Source organism: Phlebotomus papatasi, chromosome 3 (genome assembly GCF_024763615.1).
Source record: "Phlebotomus papatasi isolate M1 chromosome 3, Ppap_2.1, whole genome shotgun sequence".
In the NCBI taxonomy this organism is placed as follows: Eukaryota; Metazoa; Arthropoda; class Insecta; order Diptera; family Psychodidae; genus Phlebotomus; species Phlebotomus papatasi.
The window spans coordinates 2,038,065-2,061,947 of NC_077224.1; positions in this window are offsets into that span (position 1 = coordinate 2,038,065).

A 23,883-nucleotide genomic window follows, 5' to 3' on the forward strand; every position below is an offset into this window, starting at 1 on the left:
CTTGCATGCAACTATGCCGAAAATTGGCACACTTACCCTATAACAGCATAAAATGATAATAAAGATACAATAAATCCCAAAATGGTCTAAGAATTAAACAGAAATGAGGCAATAAAGAGTTGAAGAAATAATAAAATGCCCACATAAAAAGTGAATTAAACCATCAATTGCCTTATTTTAACTTCTCTATTTAGTTAATTTAAATGCATGTTTGTAAATTGATTGAGCTGAGGGCATGCAATTGCTGTAATCGACTGCAATTGCTGCAGAGATGCACCACACTGCAAGGGATTGCTGTATGACCAATAGCACAACATGTACAACACCTTCCATATTAGAAATCAATATGCAATTCACACAACTCCCATATAGCCAAACTGGTTAGATTTTCCAGTAGTCTGTTATCATAAATAACACGTTGTCAATTAATTTAATTGTGATTTTCATCACATGAAAGCCAATCACTAATGAAATTCATGACCGATCGCAATGCTCACGATCGAGAAAATCAACCTACCCACATTATTTACGATGATCGTGATTATTTATATTGCCGCAGACAGCATTTGCTCTTATTTATTTATTTACTTTTTTTAACACAACAAAGTGTCGCAATTTTGTTCAACATTTAATTCACGCTTTGGTGGCAATCAATTCAGAAAATCTACTCGGCACACAATAAATTTTCATTTAAAACAATTCATTGCAAATAGTGTGAGGTATAATTAAAAAAAAAATACACCACACTTTTAGCTTCACACCAGAGATCACTATCTCTTGATAAATAAACACGAATTGTGGTTTAAAAAATTGCCTCTACAGCAACATATTAATCAATTAACACAATAGACTGTTAGTACTTTTTTTGTTCGAAATGTGCACACCCCTCTTGAATTAAGTCACTGAATAAAGTCAAATTAGAGTTATTTAACCGTACAGACAATTTATTTCACGGCAGATTACACGAGATTTGCAACATTTCCAACTTAACGTGCAATATTTTATTCTCAAAGCGTCATTTTACGAGATAATACCATCGATATGGATAGTTTAATTGAACTTATAATTGTGAGCTAAACTTGTTAGTAGAATACTCATTTTTTTTTTAAATCGTGCAGACTAGTTTTTTTTTCCTAGCATATAAATACTGAATAAATAATTAAGTTGAAAGTCGTAAATTTGAGAAAAAAATGAGCTGAGAATTGTATAAAGTGAACAAATTATTTTAAATGTATACCCACGTAGCATAATAAAAACAACGTAATTCTTTCCTAAGTAAACAGTTAGAGTTTGATTTATTAGCAAATATGCAAAATAGACCACGCCCATTTGCATAATAAATGTAAAGCAGTCTTCAGACTTCAGATTTACTCAAGTTTCCGTAAATCTGCAATTTTCGAAATACAACTAGAGGAAAATTGTGCAGCTTCGTAGGTAAAACAGATGTCCAAGATTTAAGATTTTTTACTGAATGCCACAGAAACCAAATCAAGTATATCACTATGTTAAAAAATCTCATATTTATTAGGTTCTTGCAGTAAAATGAAAATTTAGTGACGATTTTTACAAAGTTGCCTTGATTTGCTCAGCTTCGTAAAAACTTTTCCCACCTATGTAGGCCTCATTTTCTCCGGAAATATTACACCGGACACAAAAAATTGTGCATCATTGCCAGATGGAACTTTCATCTACTTGTTTTCACCGTTAGTAAAAGGTATCACTTTGTTTTTACGCTTGGAATCTAGGCAAAACCGTTTTTGCCGTTTTTTGATACTTGGGTGCCTATATATCCGATTCTGCTGAACCGATTTATTTCTTAATATGGGAACATTTGTTCTCCTTTATATGCCCGATAATCCTTTGGACAGATGGAGTTCGTACAACTGACACCAGGGGCGCTGTAGTCTCATATATGTCAGAAAACATAGAAAAAATCGAGCTTTTTAGCAAAAATAGGATTGTCCATAACAATCTGTTTAGTGGGTTTGATGGAGAATTTTATTAGCTAGATTTTCACCCATATACAACTTTTCACTCAGATTGTTTTTTAACCTCGAAATTGAGGTTCAAACGAAAATCGAACACAATATCTTGAAGGACAAGTTCCACAAATGGATCGTGCTAGAATAAAAAAATCGTTATATTGTTTTTCCTCTATAAAATCAACTCTTGAATTTGATACATTTTTGAAAGATCTTTTGTCAGAAGGGAAAATTCATTAACCGTGGGCAAGTTTAAGATCAAAATTGCTAGCTAAGACACTTTAAGTTGCAGGAATTAATCACGAAATTATAAAAGAAAAATAATTTCGCAATGTTTTAATACGTTTAAAATATAATTTGAAGCTTTTTATGAGAGATATTTTGCCAGAAGGGACAATTCGTTAAGCATGGGAAAGTTTGAAATCTTGTTTTTTAGCTAAGACACCTTAAGTTCCACGAATAAATCACCCGTGAATAAACAATTTTAATTCGACAATTTTTTAAATAAATTGAAAGTTCAATTTTGATGAAAGATATTTTGCCAGAAGGGACGATTCGTAAAGCATGGGCAAGTTTGAAATCTTGTTTCATAGCTAAGACCCCTTAAGTTCCACGAATAAATCACCTGTGAATAAACAATTTTAGTTCACCAATTTTTTAATTCATTGAAAGTTCAACTTTGATCTAGTCGATGAAAGATATTTGGCCAGAAGGGATGATTCATTAGGGAAAGTTTAAAATCGGGATTGTTAGCTAGGACACATTGAGTTTTACGAAAAAAATTCAACCCCACAAATTTTTAACACGTTGAAGGTAAATAATTGATCTTTTCGATGAAAGATATTTTGCCAGAAGGGACGATTGATTAAAAATGGACAAGTTTAAAATCAAAATTGTTAGCCAAGACACATTAAGTTCCACGAATAAATCACCCGTGAATAAACAATTTTAATTCAACAATTTTTTAATAGATTGAAAGTACAATTTTGATCTAGTCGATGAAATATATTTTGCCAGAAGGGACGAGTCATTAGGGAAAGTTTGAAATCTTGGTTCTTAGCTAAGACACCTTACGTTCTACAAATAAATCACCTGTGAATAAACAATTTTAATTCAACAATTTTAAAATATATTGGAAGTACAATTTTGATCTTTTCAATGAAAGATATTTTGCCAAAAGGGATGATTCATTAGGGAAAGTTTAAAATCGTTGTTAGCTAGGACACATTGAGCCTTGCATTGGGTTTAACAAAAAAAAATTCAATCCCACAAATTTTTAACACGTTGAAGGTTAATAATTGATCTTTTTAATGAAAGATATTTTGCCAGAAGGGACGATTTATTAAGAATGGGCAAGTTTAAAATCAAGATTGTTAGCTAAGACACATTAAGTTCCACAAATGCCCTGCCCGTATTGGAAGTCTCTACCTTGCAGGCATCTATGAGGCAATTATTTGAATTAGTTTATGAGTTTATCGTGCAGTTTATTATTACTATGTGTAAGTTACAATTAACCGTTTTCTATCCTATATTTTTTGACGATTGCACCTCGTGAAAGGTTTTATCTTTGTCCGCAGAGTTTTCTATAAATTGGTCAGATTTTGCTGCAGGGGTATTCATTCATACATTAAGAATTCATACTATTTTAATGATTATTTCCCCAGTTTAATTCCTCTTTTATTCTCCCAGAAGCAATTGCGAGTATAATATTTCAGTGTAATCTTTGCAATCTTTATTCTCAGATATATACTTCTTATTTCTCATTTTCATCTTCCTGCTTATTATTGCTCCTCATTACTAAATAACAGAGATAAATTGATGCCGTTTAGAGCGTACTTCTTTATTTATTTATTTTTTTCTTTCTTTTGGTACAATTCTCGAACAACGGAAATTTGCGTGTGAACTTTTGCATGGAAAACCGCCTACGGATGGATTTTCTTATAAAATCAACCATCTTTTACTTCTCAAATGTTGTCCAACACATGGTGCCTGCGAATCTGATGAGAAATGCAATAAATTGTACAGAAATGTACAATAAATAAAGACCCAGCAGACACCTCTCTCACTTCACCTAAATAAATCCGCGTGGAGGAGCAAATAACATACAAAATGAGTGTAAATTTGTGCTAATTGCGTGTAATTTGACTACAGTGTGAATTACATTGGCGTACAAATACGTGTTAGGCTTGTTCGTGTGAATTTGTGCAGAGTGGAACTATATATATGCAGCAGCATATGTATATGCTAATGTTGGGTGTACGAAGGGGGCTAAAGTAATAGGTTAATGATCTAAAATGACCGACTAAATCTATGCAAACCATTAGAGTAAGTCAATTTAATTATGTAATGACAGACTCAACGATGTGGAACATGTTTTACGTTGTTCGCCTTCTCACCCAAAACCCTTTCCTTCTTGTAGCATTTTTTTTTCTTCAGTCAGATCGTAATTCATTCAAAACACTACTAAATACCCACCATTCACTCTCCTCATTCTTTTTAACACGCTCAACAGTCATACGATTTAATTGAAAAATGTCTAAATAACAAATTTATTGATTGAGACACATTATAAAGGCAACATTTAACATTTTAGATGGCTATCGAAAGAGATAATTTATTAAATTGAAAGCTAATATCTGACTTCTTCTCCTGCCAAAACCACATTCAATATCTTTTTATATTCACTATATATTTTTTTCTTTCGAAAAAAAAAAGTGAAAATGGAATCTTGTATTACCAAACAATTTATTACTATTCTCTCATGCTGTTTCCACTGTCAGATCTTTGTTTTTTTGTGTTCTTTCGAAGCTTTATTTATTTCTTTTAATGTTGGTAATCAATGCTTCATCTGTATCACTTCACATGCAACTGACATTTAACCTTAAGGCATTAATAATTTTAAAATGAATTTCAATCGAAGAAAGAAAACTGTGAATAATAAAATTTTAATTGATGTCAAGTGAAAGAAAAATCTATTTAATTTACACCAAAACTTTATCGTTTTGTTTATATCATTCCAGCATCGAAAGCGTAATTACTTGCCGTATGTACAAAACATCAAAGGAATTACACTGTGAGAAAATGAGTTCAGAAAAGTTTATCAGGAATGAAAACTTTACGCCATTGATCCCAATTACGGTTACAGAGGTTCCGTAATAGTGGAACTCTATTTGCACAAAAAGTCGTTGAAGTTCGAAGAATTCAAATTCAATTTCGAATTTTCTTACTAAATTTTCGAATATAGTGGGGAAAATTTATCAAATATCACACTAAGAAGCTGACAAAAGAGTTACTCAGTGATTAGGGAGTGATTGAATACTGGGGCAAGAACAGTAAACGTCGTAGTTCTGTTTTTTTCCTCACAACAATGTGAACGTCACATTTTGACACTTGAGCACTTCGAAATTCGAACAGGATGTACCTCAGCCACATACAGATTTTCGAATTTTTCAAGATCTACTTCTGTACGAAAAGAATATCAAGTCAGTAAGATGACTGAAATTTTACTTGTTAGGTAAGGTTAGTGTAAAAGTGCCTACGTCAAGATAATTATAAATTTCCCTCATTCAGTCATATGACTTTCAAGAAGCTTAAACCGTCTTCAGACCAAAGGTTTAGCCCAGTTCCCGAGAGTCTCAAAACCTTTAACAACTAGCGATTTTGTTGATTTTTCAGAATATAATAAGTCATTTGCCCTAAATAATCCTAAATAAAATAAAATAAAATAAAAAAATCCTAAATAGCAATCAAGATTTTCCAAATATTCTTGACCGATAAGATATTAGAGAATTTAAGCCATATGGCTAAGCCTAAGTCTGAAGCCCGTATTACATACTACTAAACCCACTATAGCAATATGTCCAACTTACTATAAAATTACGTCGTGAAAGTTAGTTTTTGTTTTTTGGGTAAAAACGTACCTTAGACTTAAAGTATTAATGTGTTATTTTATTGCTCATTCTGCAAAATTTGAGATATAAAAAATGTGATATCGGTAATAACTGTTGAGTTCTACTTGTGCATACTAAAAATGTAGAACAAATTCTAGCTTGTAATGTTAATCACAGTCCATCTTGTAGTGATTAACTATCTACCGGAGGTCTTTGAAAAAAACGCGAAAAATGGACAACTTCAAGATATCGATTCCTCAACTTACCATCGTGATAGGAACCCCATATTATCCCTGAACATGGAGGATAGTTCATACATAAGATATTTGTAAATCACAAAAACATTCTCTGAAACCATTCTTTAATCTCTAATTCTTCGCCAAACGTACGACTTATTTCGGAACAGAGGGAGTATTATTTAGCTCTATAGGTCATTTCTGAAGTTAAAATAGGCGAAGGGGTCATAATTTTGGACAGTTTCTAAATTTGGACACTTTGAGGGTAAAATTGGACACTAAAAATAAATTGATTAAAATTATGGATTTTTATTCCAATATTTGATGAATAATGAATTCTATCTAAATATTTGTTCTTTTTGGAAGATTTTAACACTAAATTCGTTAAATTTTTTAATATGATTTGAGTTGAAATTGCTTTGTTGAAAATTCAGTGTGAGCAATTGCTTACGAGAAACATGACAGAATTGAAGTATTAACAATTTTTCTTCTCTTTTTTGAGTGATATTATTAAATATCCAATGAATATTGTGTTGAATCACGTCAATGGTGATTTGTACATTTGACCTGAAGTGAGATTTGCCTTGTGAATTACATTTTTCGTGTGAAAAATGAGCCATTTTCTAAGAAATTCACCAAATGAGGTGATACTTCTAATTTTGGACAGGTGATTTTTTTTCTCTAAATTTTGTGAATTTTCAGTTTTGTGATGACTAGAATCACTAGAATGTATAAGTGTTTGGAGAAACAAAGGAGCATCATCTCTACGAATTAGATGTAGTGAGAAGAGCCTTAAAAATGTCCCGGTAAGACCAGGGAATGCGCGATTCCGCACGTACTTGGAGTACCGAAGAAGTCAACTCACTTTAATGAATGATATAGAAGGTTTCCGAACTTTTTGTAACATTTCAAGGTTCTCTTACATAAACAAGAGGACTTGGTAAGATATGTTCTTTAAATGGGGAACAATGGGAATCCTATTGAGGTGGATTAACTGTCCAAAATTAGAACCAAAGTGTCCAAAATTACAACCAATGTGTCCAAAATTTGAGTCAAATTCAGCTTTCCACATTAAAATCAAAATTAACAAAATCAAATTCGACCAGTAAATTTAATTTCTTTCAGCAAAATTTAATTTTTGAATGGCTAAATTTGACTTTTATGGCTCCGGCACACCTTTCAGATCAGAAAAAATTCTGAAGTCGAAATTCCAATCATTTTCGCTCTTCTTCGTTTAGATCAGAAAATTTTCACTAAATCAAAATTCACGTTCTATATTTTTTCACGACAGGTCTGTCCCATTCTTTAGCACTCTTCTTCTTCTTTTGAATATCACACCCAATTCAATTTACTTCAACCTAATTTTTAGTGTCATGGAGTGTGATATGCAAAACATATCTCAAAATATATTTTGAAAAAGAACGTAATATGAATTTTGATTTCACAAAACTTTCTTGATCTCAAAGGTAATCTAGAATCATTACGCCTTCGGTACACCTTTTATATTACGAAAATTTCATTAAATCGAAATTCACCTTGCTTTATCTCAGACATTTCGCATATGTCTGCCTCACTCTTTGACACTCAAATTGGATTGAACTAAATTTATTTTTTGTCATGGTTAGAAAGAAGAAGAGGACGGTGAAGTACTGAGAATCTGACGTTTAAAACGTTTGAGAAAGAAAGGTATGTGAATTTTGATTTCACGAAATTTTTCTGACCAGTGTGCCGGAGGTCTAATGCCTCCGGATCAATTTTTAGATCAAGATAATTTGGTAAAATTAAAATTCACAACCTTTTCATAGATCTTTTGTATATATTAATACCACTCTTTGATGCTCAAATTGGATTGAACTAAATTGAGACATTTAAAACATTTTTGAATTTTGATCTCGCTAAATTAAAGTCCAAATGAATACAGTCTTTCTGTCAAAAGTATTATCAAGCTTGACAGGTGAACCGTTAGTTCATGCTGTTTTATTTACCCACCACGTGGCGGCGCTTCAAACGACTTTGCGGCTCAAAATCAAAAGAACGCGGATAATTGCAATTATTACGGGTGTGTGCTTTCTCATTGCATCGATAAAAAAGTTAGAGAATTGTTATTACATAATCTAATAGAAAATATTCTTGTAAAACAATAGCGTGCACATTTTCTACGTTACTCGTGCCCCTCTCTCTCTCTGGCCATTCTTATGCCCTACTCACCGAATATAATTGCAAACATTTAAAAACAAATCATATAGGTGCTTTTGCAGAAAATTTCCTGGAAGACTGTGGCATGTGAGAATTTGCCCATTAAATTGCAAAAAAAAGGCACGAAAAATAAATTAGCAGAAAAAATACATGGTGAATTGTTCATTTTTATCCTCAACTGTTAGGGTATATTACTATGCAATATTTCTTTTAATATTTTTTTTGTAACTTGTAGTGCAGAAAGCCATAAAAATGTGCTCAACACCGCAAAACGAGTCAGTGGAGGCGACACAATAGTCATAAAATATATGCCCCCAAACAAATGAATTCCCCAATTTGCCCCCTTATATATATATGTTTTTTTTTGTAGCTTTACCCATATTTCTGCCCCCTGTATATGCCTTTTACTCAAACAACAACAACAACAAAAAAGACCCATTTTCATTGACTTATAATTCTAGCTTGCATGTACGACACTTTAGAATTGTTTATGAATAATTTGAAAGTCATTAAAAAGTTTATCGTTAAAAATAAGTCGTAAAAACCATACTTGGAGGATATTTTAATGGGCATAATTATAGTTTATGGGGTACAGGATTTTGTGTGCGAAATATTTGCACCGCGCGTTCAACACAAAAATTTTATGACCAGAAAACATCCAAAGTCTTTTCAATATTATGAAGCTTTTGCCAACGCGCATTATTATGTATTTCGAATTGCTGGGCTATTATTATTTTCGCGGTTTTTTTTTACAACCCCATTTTTACTACTTGTATGGGGTGTATTAAAACACTGTATAATGTTTGCACCACATGCGTCCAAATAACACCCAAGAATTTTACTCAACAACGAAAAAAATAAAAAATAATAAAAAAAAACAACATAATGTCATAATTTTCAGTTAACAAGAATTTCCTTTTTCTGGTTTCGTCTCTTCATAGCTCTCACTCTCTTGGGGCATTTGTATTCTTTCTGGGGTAAATTGTTTTAATCATACATTGACAGAAATGTCAATTATCTTCATAATAAACATTTTTACAGCATCCCATATAACCATAACTTAATAGTGTAATTACTTAATTGCCATCTGCGGACAATTCTCTCTTAAATTTTTTTTTATACAATTTCTTTTCTCACCGTGTACGACACGTACTTAAATTAAAAATATGTCAAGATAAATACCCATTACTCCCCATACCAAACCAAAATATCAAATTAACATTTTTGCCTCTTCATCTTGAAGGAAAAAAAAAACTTAACGAATGTACTTAACGAGACCCGGGTAAAAAATTAATTTCACCAATAAAAATTTAACGTAAAGTTGTTTTGCTCTTTTCTTTTTATCTCAAACAACCTCTCATACCATTATCGTCACTCTTATTGGACAATTAGGACTCTCAAGAAGTAACAAAAAAAAATTGTATACAATAAAATAATTATGATCACATAATTGCGTAAAATTTAATACCTCCCCTATTATCTATTATTAGTTTAAGTGTTCAACTCAGTAATGATTGCAGAAAAAAACCCACAATTCTCGCATATTATAGCCGACTCACATTATACAGCTTATGAGATCTTTTAATTAATTACATCAGGCATCTTTTGATGCTCTCTTTATTATTTTAAACACACATTAACTCGCTTCTTTTGCACCATTAATAATTAAATTCAACGTCTTCTTTTTTTCTTGCACCCTATGTGCATTTATATGGTGGACGTCTTTAAACTCTCAACGTGCGTAACTGTTCAAGTTTTTTCTTGCAACTCTGTAATATAAACTTCTTCAATAGTGCCTGTCTTTAATTAAAAATTAAATTATTTCTTACTTAGTGCCTAGATCACTTTTTCATCATGATCATTAAAAAGGCAACTTTAGAGGTGGAAGGAGTCACATAAAAGAGACTTTTATGGTAATGTATACGACCTATTTGAGATCTGCAAGTGCAAATTAGAAAATATACTTAAAGAAAAGGCATGTCAATTTAATGTTTTCTTGCTATCTACACTTGATGCTTTAGTAAAAATTTATTGAATTTTAGGGGAGTTTACGAGGATTTTAGATGTAAAGGACATTGGGCAAAGTATGGGAGTTGGTCTATGTGGCGACCACAGATGGGACTACATTGAGAGAAATCCGAAAAAGTTAAAATAACATTCCGTAAATGTTAATTTTACCTTGCAGTATTGATCCGAAATCGGTGTAAATATTACCCTTTTTAGGTGTATTGGGGGTTAAAGTTACACTTTTTCATGTTGATTTTACCCTTAAAAAGGTGTAAAATTAACAGTAAAAAAATGTTGATATATTTTTACACCTAAAAAGTGTTAAATTTCTGAGGAAAAAATGTTAATCGCACCCTCGTTTTTTCTCTCACAGTGTAGCCTTAAATCTCACCTTTCCTGAAAAAAATGGGAGTCTAATCCTTTTTTCCTAGTTTCAGGAAACAAAAATTAAAAACAGGTCCAAAACTGTAATTTTGCTGTGCAATACTTCATACGATTTTGTACAATTAATATCACTTTTCTGAAAGACGACTATCACAGAAGGTAGAGGGATTATTAGGGTTTATATTTATGTAAAAACCTTTTGGGTTGAAGAAGGCCGCTTTTGTGGGTGGAAGAAATTTCACAAACTTGACTCACATTGATCGATCGCACATAGAAGACATTGCTTCTTCGCACATTTTCCAGGAAACTTCATTTTAGATGCGAACCCTCATATTCACATCTATTGTAATCTACCGATTTGGTCCACCACTAAAAAGTAAAACTTAAAAATCTTAAAGTTGATAAACAAGAGGTAATTTGACTCAAATAGACCGCAGTTGAGTAATTTTTAAGCAATTTTGCATTTCTTTGATATAAAAATATTTTTCAAGCTTGCACAAATTGAATGTGCAATGAAAGAATCACATCTACAATAAGCTCACATAGCTTACAAATGGTTTTTGAGAATCTTTGACATAACCTCACTTTTGTGTTGTTTTTCACGTTAAAGAAAAAAAATTGTCCGTGAGAGACTTTTTTGTGAAAATCTTGGCCTATTCACCTTCTGAAGCTTAATCTCTGTGCTAAATCCGGATTCCTGTAACTGTAGGGACAGAGAAATCTTCAATGATACGCATTCAAAACGTTTTTGAGCATATCCGTCTTCGTAAAGGAATGGTGAAATCTTATACGGTCTTCTCGCTTGCAGAGTTTTAGTCAATTTTTAGCTTGAAAAACCTATTGATTCGTGTAAATTTGGTTATATTCGGACTTTTCAAGAAAGCATTCACCAGATATACCGTTTCCAGAGTGAAATTCTCATGGAATCAAGCAAAAAAGTGGTTTTTAGTGTCATGAAAATATGTCTTAGAAAAGTTCCATAAAAGTTATATTAAAACGTTTTATTCCTTATAAATTTATTTAATCAAGTAGATTAGAGTTCCCTTCAAACAATGATGTTCAACATTTAGTGTCCGGTACAAAATTTAAGGTAAAAATAGGGTATTCAATGACGACATGAATCGTGTGCGAAGATGGAAACTTGATTGAACTTTCGCACAGATCGCCATTAAATTTTCATTTTCCTTTAGAGGAAAATTTGAGGATTTCCTGGGATAATCTGAGGTGGGATTACGAAACCTATAAATAAGAGACTTTTTTGGCATGTTGGAGAATCGATACGGTTTGCATGGTAGTCAGAAAAAAATCACTGAACTTTCAAAATCATTTTTGTGTGCGAAAGTTCAAAGCCCCCTACGTAATTTTTATGTACTTCTACATGTTTGTGTAATTTATACACATTTTGTCTGCAAACTATGACATTTTACACAAAATAGTATAAAAGAAGTGCCTAATGACGGCAACATTACCAACTTATTACACAGTTGTGTACATTATGTGTAAAACTTTATAGATTTTAGATAAAATGTTTATCAAAATGTACATAATTGTGTAATCCTTGCTACATATATCGTCAGTTGGATCAGCAATTGTCGTAACTTCCTCATCGCCCCATCAGCACTTCTTCTAACAACATAAAATTGCACACACTATACACTAACTGCTGATGATGTGATGAGGAAGTTACGACAATTGCTGATCCATATTATGTTTAAAATCTGTGAAATTTTGCACAAAATAGTATTGAGAAGTAACCAAAAACAACAAATTTAGTTAGTAATTACACAGTTGTATACATTTTGTTATGCATTTGGTGTAAGATTACAAAATTTTTTGACAAAATGTGTATCAATGATTACACAATTTCGTATTTAGTGTTACACATAAAAATTCTTTTGAAAAACGAAACAGGAATTGCGTAAAATTTCACATATTTTAGACACAATTTGTAACAATGATTACACAATTGTGCAATTATGGCTACACAATTTGTTTAAAATCTATGAAATGTAACACAAAACAGTATTATAAATTATCAAGTGATTACATAGTTGTGTACATTTTGTTGCACATTTTGTTTAAAACTTCATTGATTTTAGACAAAATGTGTAACAATAATTACACAGTGGTTGAATCATATTTTTTAGATAGTTTATTTAAAATTCATGAAATTTTACACAAAATTTGAAGCAAAACACATACAAGTGTGAAATCATTATTACCATTGTTACACATTTCGTGTAAAATCTATAAAATTTTGGAAATTTTGCACAAAGTTGTGTAAAAAAATTGCTCAAGGACGGCAAAGTTAGCAATTAACTGAAAACTTGTGCAGATTTTGTGTAAAATTTCATGGATTTTAGACAAAATGTCTAAAAACATGATTACATAGTTGTGTAATTATTGGTACACATTTTGTCTAAAATTATGATGTTTTACAGAAAATGTGTAACTAAATGTACACAATTATGTAATCACTTGATAATTTTGCCATTTTAAGCAATTTTATAAAACTGTTTTGTGTTTAACTTCATGGATTTTAAACAAATTGTTTTGATTGATTGCACAATTGTGTAATCATTGTTACACATTTTGTATAAAATCTACAACATTTTAAACACAATAGTGTGGAAAGACTAGACAAAGACGACAAAACCAGCAACTGATTACACTCTTGTGCATATTGATCAGAATTTTGTGTAAAATCTCATATCGATAAGATAGATAAGTTTTAATACGACCAAAGTGTAATACACACAAATCGAGCTCTTTTTTATTTGATTTTAAGCACCGTATGTGTCTTCTACATTAAAGTTTTAAAATATCATTTTATACTTTATTTTTACGCCAAGTGTCCAACCACAAAGTTTTCCAGAAAAACGTTGGAAAATTCTGCAATATTGAAAAATTATTGCAAGCACGTGCTGGAAGGAAGAAAAATCATATAAGGGGAAGCATATTTCCACCCATGTTTCCTTATTTGTATCCCACCATACTTTTCAATATCTGTCAGTTTTCTTTCAACACCTCACTCTACCCCCATCCCATACCACCCCCCCCCCTTGGAACGTGAAATCATAAGAGCATATAAGAGCAGATTGAATTGAGTGTTATGAAGGGGTTTTTGGGGTTAAAATGAGGAAATGATAAAAATACAATTTAACATCTCGTCTTTGAGATCTCGCAATCGCAACACATCCCTTCGAACCATCGAAGCGTGTTGAGGAGTATGGCAAAAAAAGAAAAACCGTAGCGTGTAACATGCATTTATCATATAAAAATCCTGGGATAAAAAACTCATCCCCTTGAAAAAGCTCACTAATACCTACATCCCCACAAAAAAGCTGTCTCAACTCTCAGTTGTGCTTTTTTTTCGCTCGTCAAAAACGAAAGTCTCTCCTTCCTTTTCGCCTTTTTTTTGGTATTCTGTTCATCCACCGAAAAGCTCCTGCCAAATCCTGGAGGACATACGAAAAAAGCACCGGAAAAAAGCTGCCACAGAGAATATACAGCAAAAGCATAGCAGGAAAGAAAGATACAATTGTGGGTGAAAAGGAGGGAGAGAAAGTAAAAGGAGAAGAAAAAAAAGAGCATAAAACAGCCATTAAAGCTTTTGCGCGCACATTTACCGCGCATCGTTAACGAATCAAGTAAGCGTTAGTGTAATGGGGCAGCTTTATCGTTGCCATAAAGCAGCTTAACGCGTACATTAGGGGTGGTTTGAGGGGGGTTTGCTGGAATATACAACCAGTCAGAGATGCCTCAACATAACCATCATTCAACTCTATGTATATATTCCACAAAAAAGGTGGTATAAGAATGACGAAGAGAGACAAAAGCAGAAAAAAAGAGGCAAGCAAACAAGGAAGAAAATTGTGGTTTTCAGGCACTATTATTTACTTCTGCACAGAGTGTTAAAAGAAGTGAAAAGCCCGACAAAAAGCACTCACAGAGGAAGATTGTGTCAATGATATAGTACATGGAGCTTATTATAGCACAAAACATCCGTTATGGCAACAACAAAAAAATTATTCACCACTTTGAAGAGCATTTAGAAAATTTCCAGAGTGAAAAATAGCCCATTCTTTGCAATTACTCTTTGTTCTTCGTGCTATTTTCGAAGTCAACAGGATTGTGCCTTTACATAGTAAAAAAGATTTTTTACATTTTAGATGTAAAACATATGTAAAAATATGTAAAAATGTAAAAAATACGTAAAATGTCAAAGAGGAAAATTAAGCATTTTTGAATCTTTTAAACATTTCCTGTAAGCATAATATCAATATTGATATTGCTTTCGAGGGATATCAATAAAACATTCTTGGGAAAGCCATTAACAAAATTTATAGCACAATTTAAGCTTAAAATGATTTCACACTCATAACCTCAACACGAAAAGGTTAAAATTGCAAATAAAGAACGCACAGCTGCAGAACAAAACGGTTAAAATTGTATATAAAATCCACACAGCTTTCGAACGAAACGTTTAACAAATTTAGATCGGTTTTACTCAGATTCTGTGCAGATTTTATTAAAAATCGATATAATATCATAATATCTGTGTGAATTTTGTTTAATACGTTAGTCTCATTTTAGTAATAAAGCTCGATGGTTTTTTAGAATATTACCACAGAAACATTCATTACCACAGAATCAGTGTTAGCTAGGAGACACTGATTCCCTTCATCAGTGTGGTTCAGTGTGGTTATCAGTTTTCCCGAACAGTGAAGAGGCGTGACCGTAGCTCCGATCATTTCCGAGAATTTTTCGAGTTCATGAAATATTTAGCGAGTTCCTTTTAGTTCACGAAGATTTCCTAAAACCTCATGAGCCTTAAGCACTAGACACACTTACGACTTAAGCCGTGAGATGGCTTAACGTAATTATAATCAAAATAATGATTTAGCTAAATTAGCAGCAGTTTCCCACTAACTAAGCCGTTTCTCGTCTTAAACCGATAATAATTACGTTAAGTCTTCTCTCGGTGTAAGTCGTAAGTTTGTCTAGGTCTAGGGCATTGCGGCTTACCAAGGCCGAGGTTATAGTAAATGATACCCATAGGTTCTCGATGGTTCTTCAAGATTTTCCACATTTCCCGACAGTTCTGAATACTGTCGCAGGTTATAAGGGATCATGGGTTTCTTAGGAGTTGCCCGATGGCACAAAAACATTCGGGATTCGCGAGGAGACGTTATCTAATGGTCACCGAGCTATCTTGCCTCATTCAACAAAATAAATATTACACATTTTTATACTACACGTTTTTCTGAATATGTAAAAAGGCAGACTAATGAATATCCTTTCAAGTTTTTTTTACTGTGTATATTTCCGACCATATGTTGTTTAGATACAAAAAAAGCTGTTCCTAATTTCGGACATGTGACAAGCCCGTAAAGTCCTGAGTTTAAAATTAAATATATTCATAATAAATTGAAATATTTGTTACTCTTTTTCTAGGATTGTTGTGCTTTGGAACTTTAAAATGTAATTCATAATGTTGAGTGTTGCTTTGTGTGCAATATCGGACACCAAGTCTCTAGAAGCCCCTGGCCCTTCCGGAACTCTTCTAAGCATATATTTTCCAGCATCTTATTCGTAAGGGTCACGTTCATTTGTTTTTTAGACAATATTTGATCTCTAGAAATTGAAAATTTAAAAATTTATGGATTTTTGAGAAACGAAGAAAGTGTCCGATATTACAAACCTTTCGAAATTTGGCACAGTTGCTTTACATAAATGTTTTATATCCAAACAATGTAAAAGAAAGTTTTTCCTGGTAAAAACTAAATAACTAAACAGGAATATTTTCTACTGCCCTAGTCTATTAGTACCTTTCAAAAAGTAGTAGACTTTTTTTTAGTACTGATCTTCCCTTTGTTTAAAAAAAAAACATCCGTTACCTTTTCCTTTAAACTGAAAATTACGACGTAATTTTTATTCAGAGCGCCTTAAAATTCTAAAGATCTCAATTTCAATTGTTCCCCGGATTTTAGTTAACGATCCAAGACATTTAATAAAAAAATCCATCTCAAAAGATCCTGAATGGCATTTTAAGACACTGGTCTTGAGGAGTGAAATATTTTAAGGGTGGATTTGCCATAAAGCTCAATTTATGCATAAAAAGGATTTCTTTTATTACACAAAAATGCCATATATGAAAACACCCCAAACTTCCCCATTGATTTCCACCCCAAAAGTCCATTGGAAATAAAATTTCATGAAAATTCATTTTATAGGAGAAACTACAAAAAAAAAAAGAAAGGGAAATGCAAATACACTCGATATGCATTCTTTCGTTTAAAATTCATGAGGCAATCTCGGATTCTCTGTGAAAAAAAAGGGGTTCAGCATTATGTAGATGGAATATCTCTCGCTCTCGAAAATATGATTGCACAAATTTTCCAGGAAATTGTCTGCATAGACATTGATGCCCAGAACAAGGAAATTGCAAGAGATTTCACTGATAATTTCTGCTGCCTTTGAGAAGGATCTTTTGTGCAATATTTAAAGTTTGTGATGATGATGAAAGTAAAGGAAAAGCTACATTATATCATATAAATAGTCCCACAAAGAAAAAAGAACTGCAGTGTCAACAGAAAATCGACCACAATTTTCAATAAGATGTGCACTCAGGGAAAATTTAAGTGAAATAGCCAGAGGAAATTTACGAGAAAATCGAAAATTTTCTATTAAGCCTTATTAAATTTCTAGGAGGATTATTGGTTTGACAGCTGTCAAAATACAATTTAGGAAATGGGGTTGCTGTAACCGATTTGCAAATTTAACTGATATCAATTTATTTACATATCTTCTTCTCATTGGTCACGTGAATTTAAATCAATTTAAAATGCCTATGCTCATTTTAATCAAAAGATGCATTTGAGATTGTCTGACATCTGTCAAAAAACAATTTAGAAAATTAGGATGCATGACAGAATCTCTAACATTATAGCTTTTAACTTTAGTTTAATACAAATTGATCACAATGCGTGATATTATTTAACTGATTTCAAAATAGTTATTATTTGACTTCTGTCAAAACACAATTTGACAAATGTGTTGCTATAATTCATGTGTTAGTGTTACATTAACTAAAAATCCATTGTGCTTTAGTAAAAAATAATTTCAATAAAGCAACATAATGCAAAGACTGCTTTAATTTGTAATTTTATCTTGGAGATGATATATTTGACAGCTGTCAAAATTCAATTTATTAGATAGGGTTGCCATAACGCATGTGCTGGGTTTTTTCCAATGGCCAAAAAGCAATTTTACTTTAGTATAAAAGGTTTTTAGTAAAGCAATATAATGCAATGAGAGCTTTTGATTCTTCCTTTTCTTCTAGGAATTGCTCATTTGACAGCTGTCAAAATTCAATTAGAAAATGGGGTTGCTAGAACTGATTTGCTACCTCAACAGACTTTACTTTAAGTTTTTTTTTGCATTGATCCTACAGCGATTGTACATTTAATAAAAAAAATTACTAAATTATTGTATTGGTGTGGCAGATGTCAAAAATAGAAAAAGGTTTGCCATAACCGGTATGCTGATGTAACAAGTGATATAATGTAATATACAGTTTAGTGAAGTAATTAATTAAAATGATACCAGGTAATGCATTTCATTGGTATAATTTTTATTTAGAAATTTTTTGGTTTGACATATGTCAAAAAAGGGTTGCCATTATGGTGAACTCATTGCGATTTTTTTGTTTATTTATTAGATTTTATCAATTTGATTGAGCTTATACAATGCCTTGCATTAAGCTGAAAGATGTACATTAGGTTTTGGATGCGAAACATTAGAACTGTTAGTCCGTTTCGGTTTTGATAGTTGTCAAAATATGGCTGTCACCATGGTGAAGTCATTGGGAATCTTTTTGCTTTACTTATTGGGTTCCAACAATTTGATTAAGCTTATATAAAGCTGAAAGGTGTACATTAGTCTTTAGGTACGAAACATTAGAATTGTTAGCCTTTTCCGGTTTGACAGTTGTCAAAATAGGGTTGATATTATGGTCAACTCATTGAGATTTTTTTTTGTTTATTTATTAGATTTTATTATTTTGATTGAGCTTATACAATGGCTTATATTAAGCTAAAAGATGTACGTTAGTCTTTGGGTACGAAACATTAGAAGTGTTAGTCCTTTTCGCTTTTGACAGTTGTCAAAATAGGGTTGTCACCATGGTTAACTCATTGAGATTCTTTTAGCTTTACTTATTGGGTTCCAACAATTTGATTAAGCTTATATAAAGCTGAAAGGTGTATATTGAGGACGAAACATAAGAACTTTTAGCCCTTTTCGGTTTGACAGTTGTCAAAATAGGGTTACCACTGTGGTCTATTCATTCAATTTCTTTTACTTCTAGGGTTTTATCAATTTGGTTAAGTTTATGTAAAGCTGAGAGGTGTACGATCATCATTAAGGGCAAAACATTAATACAGTTGGTCCTTCGACCCGGATCAGCTCAATGTTTAGAGCATTTAAGTCCCTCCAAATATTATAATATACTAACTTACACCAAGAATACCCAGTAAAACCATGTGAAAAAGCTCTACTGATACCCATCTTTCATGCTCTTTCAATTTTCAGAGAAATTTATCTGAGTGCAGCAAAGGAAGCAGACTGAAAGTGAAGATTCAAAGATGGTTATCTTTTCCCATCAACTTTTTTTCTTCTGCTCTCCAAGTCTCTCATCTGATACTCCTGTCGAGTCGAAAAAGGATGAAAATAACAGCATCATTGAACAACTTTCTACTAACAGCTGCCATGTAATGGAAACTCTGAGGGTGCAGAAAAAAATCTCATACACTTTTCATTATGATACCACCCCCTTCGCACAACATTTTCAATACAAACCACCCCCCCCCCCCCGACCCGTCTGTTTTTCCTTGCAAAACCCCTTGGAGGAATTTTCACAGCATCAAATATATATACCATTGAACTCTCTCTTCTGCCATCCCGCATCTTCCCCCCCGTGCCCCTTTTACATCATCCTGCGCCCCATTTGACAGAAAGTTTATGAGACGAAGGGTATAGAAACAACTTCAACAGTTTATATTGCAACTTGAAAACTCTCATCCTTATTTTCATCCTGCCGTGAAAGAGGAAGACTTTACACATATACAACACAATTTCAAACCATCAACTTTCGCCATTCCTTCGGTATTTATATTACATATCAAAAAGAAAACTGCTAACATGAAAAGGAGTTTGATATGGGAGTAGTATGAGGAAGTTTATGTCTGATCAACTTTTCATAATCCTCTGCGAGAGAAGCAACAAATAATATCCTTTCAGTGAATTGAAAAGTAAATACAAGATGAAGCATCTCTCATGGGAATATAAGGAATATTCATACTCAATATACCAAATGCATACTCTTGGGGTATAGAAGATATTATGTATATCACTTAAGTTTGCTATATATGTAACTTTTTGTATGAGGAAGAAGATGGTTATATGAGTTGGAGCAACAAGAAATTGAGGGTGAACGGAGTATAAAACGGATTTTCCTATAAATCAAACAAAATATGAATACACTTTTCCGCACAAATTCAACATTTTCTCATGTGTTGAAAGTACATACAATATTATATGCTTTATACAATTCTTGTTGAATGTATGTGTCTTGCCAGGAAATTCGTTTTATGGTTGAAAAATTGAGATTTTCGGGGGGAGAAAATAAATTTTCCTTTGATCTCAACTCGCGCCAGCATTTCTCCTTTTTTTATTATTATTACTATTTGTACTCTACCAGGAAAACTCTCAAAAGTAAAGCTCTCATTCATATATTCATGTCTTGAAGCACCGTTTGTTGTCAACATTCATCTTTCCACCAATGAACAAGAAATTGCTACAAGAATACAACCTCCTGCAGCAGTGTTAAGATAGTGGCATATTCTTGCTTTCATACACTAATAAAAGTCGATCGACAATCTGTTAGAAAGTCGATCAATTTGACGTTCTGAGTGTCGTCGATTTCGATTCGATTCGGAAATGTTAATTTTACTCTGCATTGTTGATCCGAAATCGGTGTAAATATTACCCTTTTTAGTTGTATTGGGGGTTAAAGTTACCCTTTTTCATGTTAATTTTACTCTTAATAAGGTGTAAAATTAACATTAAAAATGTTGATATATTTTTACACCTAAAAAGTGATAAAGTTATGAGGAAAAAGGTTAATCGCACCCTCTTTTTTTCAGTGTGTACTGACACGCATTGATCGATATTCTGCCAGAAAAGCGATAGATTCCCCTTTGTCATTTTAAAAAAAAGAAAACATTCCGAATACCGAATAACGTTATACGAAAAAAGCCGATATAAACCATGCACAGTAAAAAAAAAATTACAAGGATAATCGTTGGTGTGCGTTTTACCGGGCTAGCTTGTGTCATTCAATCCAAATCGAACAATTTAACGTTAAACAAAATAAATATTGCACATTTTTTGATTACACGTTTTTTATACCTTTTTTAAGTACACATATGTGTAATTAAACAACAATAATCGTGGTAAAAAGACAGACTAACGATTATCCTTTCAATTTTTTTTTACTGTGTAGGGGAAAGTGGTCTGCCCTTGAATGCGGCAGCCTTTGAATGTTTTAATTTTTCTCTTATTTATCAAAGCAAAAATTTTATTTTGTGAACTAAAGTTAATACTATTAACTATTTTCTATTAATTTCGATTAACAAAATGGAATTTTAGTTTTGGGAAATAAGACAAAAATGGAAGCATTCAAAAGCTGCCGCATTCAAAGGCAGGCCATTTTCCCCTATATTTTCGCCCATATCTTTACAGTAAAAAAAAGATTACAAGGATAATCGTTGGGTTGCTTCTTTGCCACGATTATTATTGTAAAGTCACTCAAATATGTATTTTAGCAAAATGCGTAATCTCAAAATGTGTAATTTAAATTTTATGTAATGGTAAAGTGTGTAATCAAATGCGAATAATTACACAATTGTGTACATTCTGTTACATATTTCGTGTAAAATTACACAGTTTTCAGACAAAATGTGTACAAATTACATAAATGTGTATCAGTACACATGACTATATATTTGTGGAAAATTTACAATGAAACTCATGGTAAAGTAGCCAGAATTTTTTGACTGTGTGGATTTCTCTAATGACGCATATTTATCGACATTCTGTCAAAAAAATCGATAAGTTTGACGTTTTGTAATTTTAGGGTGAAAAAACAATACATTCTAAGTATATTAAATATTGTTATTGGAAAAAAGATCGACTTAAGACATGGCTCCTCCAACTGACTCATGTCGATCGAAATTTTGACAGAAGATCGATCGGTTTGACGTTTGTCATTTTAGAGAAAAAAGAAAACATTGAAAGTATTGAAAAACGCTAATAGAAAAAAATCGGTATAATCCATGGCTTTTACTGACGCATGTTGATCGACATTCTGTCAGAAGATTGATCTCTTAGTCGTTCATCCACAAAAGCAAAGTAAATATTTTCTTTATGTGTCAAATAGTGTTGTAGCCTTTTCAATCTACGTAATTCAAATTTAAATTAAGTAAAGTTCATTTGTTAACTAGAAAAAAGTCAATTTCGACATGTCAGAATATAAGTCAAATAAGTCGATTTTTTTGCAAAATTCGTTTTTTTTGCTTATCTGGAACTCATTGATACCCACTACCTTTCCCGTGAACTCTCATTTCGAACTCCAAGTTTCCTACACGAATATGGGCGCTGAATGATTCAGGATGAAGAATTTGCAAAAAACATTTTTCTTGTCAATGTACAATTCATCGATTAGGGTCACGAGAATATCTTATTTGATATTCATAGACTTCAATTTTATCAGAAAATTCTACTTTAATTTAAAATTTGATAGAAAAAAATAAAACTTATTTTTAGGAAAAGCGCAGAAAGCACAATTTAAATCGATTGAATTTCACTAAATCAAAAATAAGAAAAAAAGATCTCGATCGATATTCTGCCAGAAAGTCGGACGAAATGTCGTCAACGTTTATCATATTCAGCGATGTTCAAGACAGATACTTGACATTTGATAAACTAAAAGATCTTCTAAGTGTCACTTAAAATGTAATTTTTAAAATAGTCACTAAAACACTCGTCATTACCGCAGCCACATGAATTCACGATCTAATAATCGTGAATTCTAATCGATCTAATCGATAAAAAAGAATATATGACATTTAAAATTAAACTTACGAATGTTCTGCTAAAAGTTTCTAGAGTGGTTTTGAATTCTGAACAATGACTCACCTAGAAAGAGAAGAAAAGATAAAGTTGTAGTTAGTATCACATAGTTTATTTTTATCAAAAAATGTAATAATTTGTATTGATTTTTAGTGGTATGTGCCTTAATTTTGATATAGACGAATAATCTACAGTAGACTCTTGCTCAATAGGTGCTTTTTCAATAGGGCGAAAAATTTTGTTGACAATTTTCACTTTCGATTTTGAAGCAAATTGAAATCAATTTCGCTGTATTTCCTCTTGTTACATCGTGATTTTTGAAAATTGATTCGAGCTTTTTGTGGAATTAACAATGACTTTGACCAAATCACTCGATAATTCATTGCGTTCTTTTGTCTCCTTAAAAGAAGTATTCTCCTCAAAAAAAGTGCTAGGTTTGCTGAAGATCATAGGGTTGGAAAGGTACCGTTACCAAAGGAATTTTAACAAAAGGCTCAGATTCTTCAGAAACGTTCTGAACTTATTAATCAAAGTTTTGGATATCGGTAAATGTTAGGGCCTTGTGATCTTCAGAAGCTTTAACCCTTTTGTCAAGGGGAATACTTTTGCATAGGAGACATTTCCCTAGAATCATTTTTATGAATTTGAAGAATATTCAAGGATTTAAAAGGTAAATCTGGAAAGTTGTAATGAAAATAAAGAGATAAAGATATGGTTTTTAATAGAAAAGTCTTCCATAAGCCCTTCTTTACAAATTGTTCTCTGAAATGACCAACATAAGATAAACCGTTATTGTATAAAATGAGTTTTGTAAAAAAAAATCGTCATACTTCTTAACAATTTGTTTTATGTTCTAGTGCTTTTCCTACATACTTTTGAGGTAGGACCCGGAACAAAAGTTGTTACCTTTGCTAATACATATTGGATGGTATAGGTCTCATGCGTGGCGAAAGGTTGGACCATTTTGTCCATTGTCCTTTGTCGTCCTTCTTT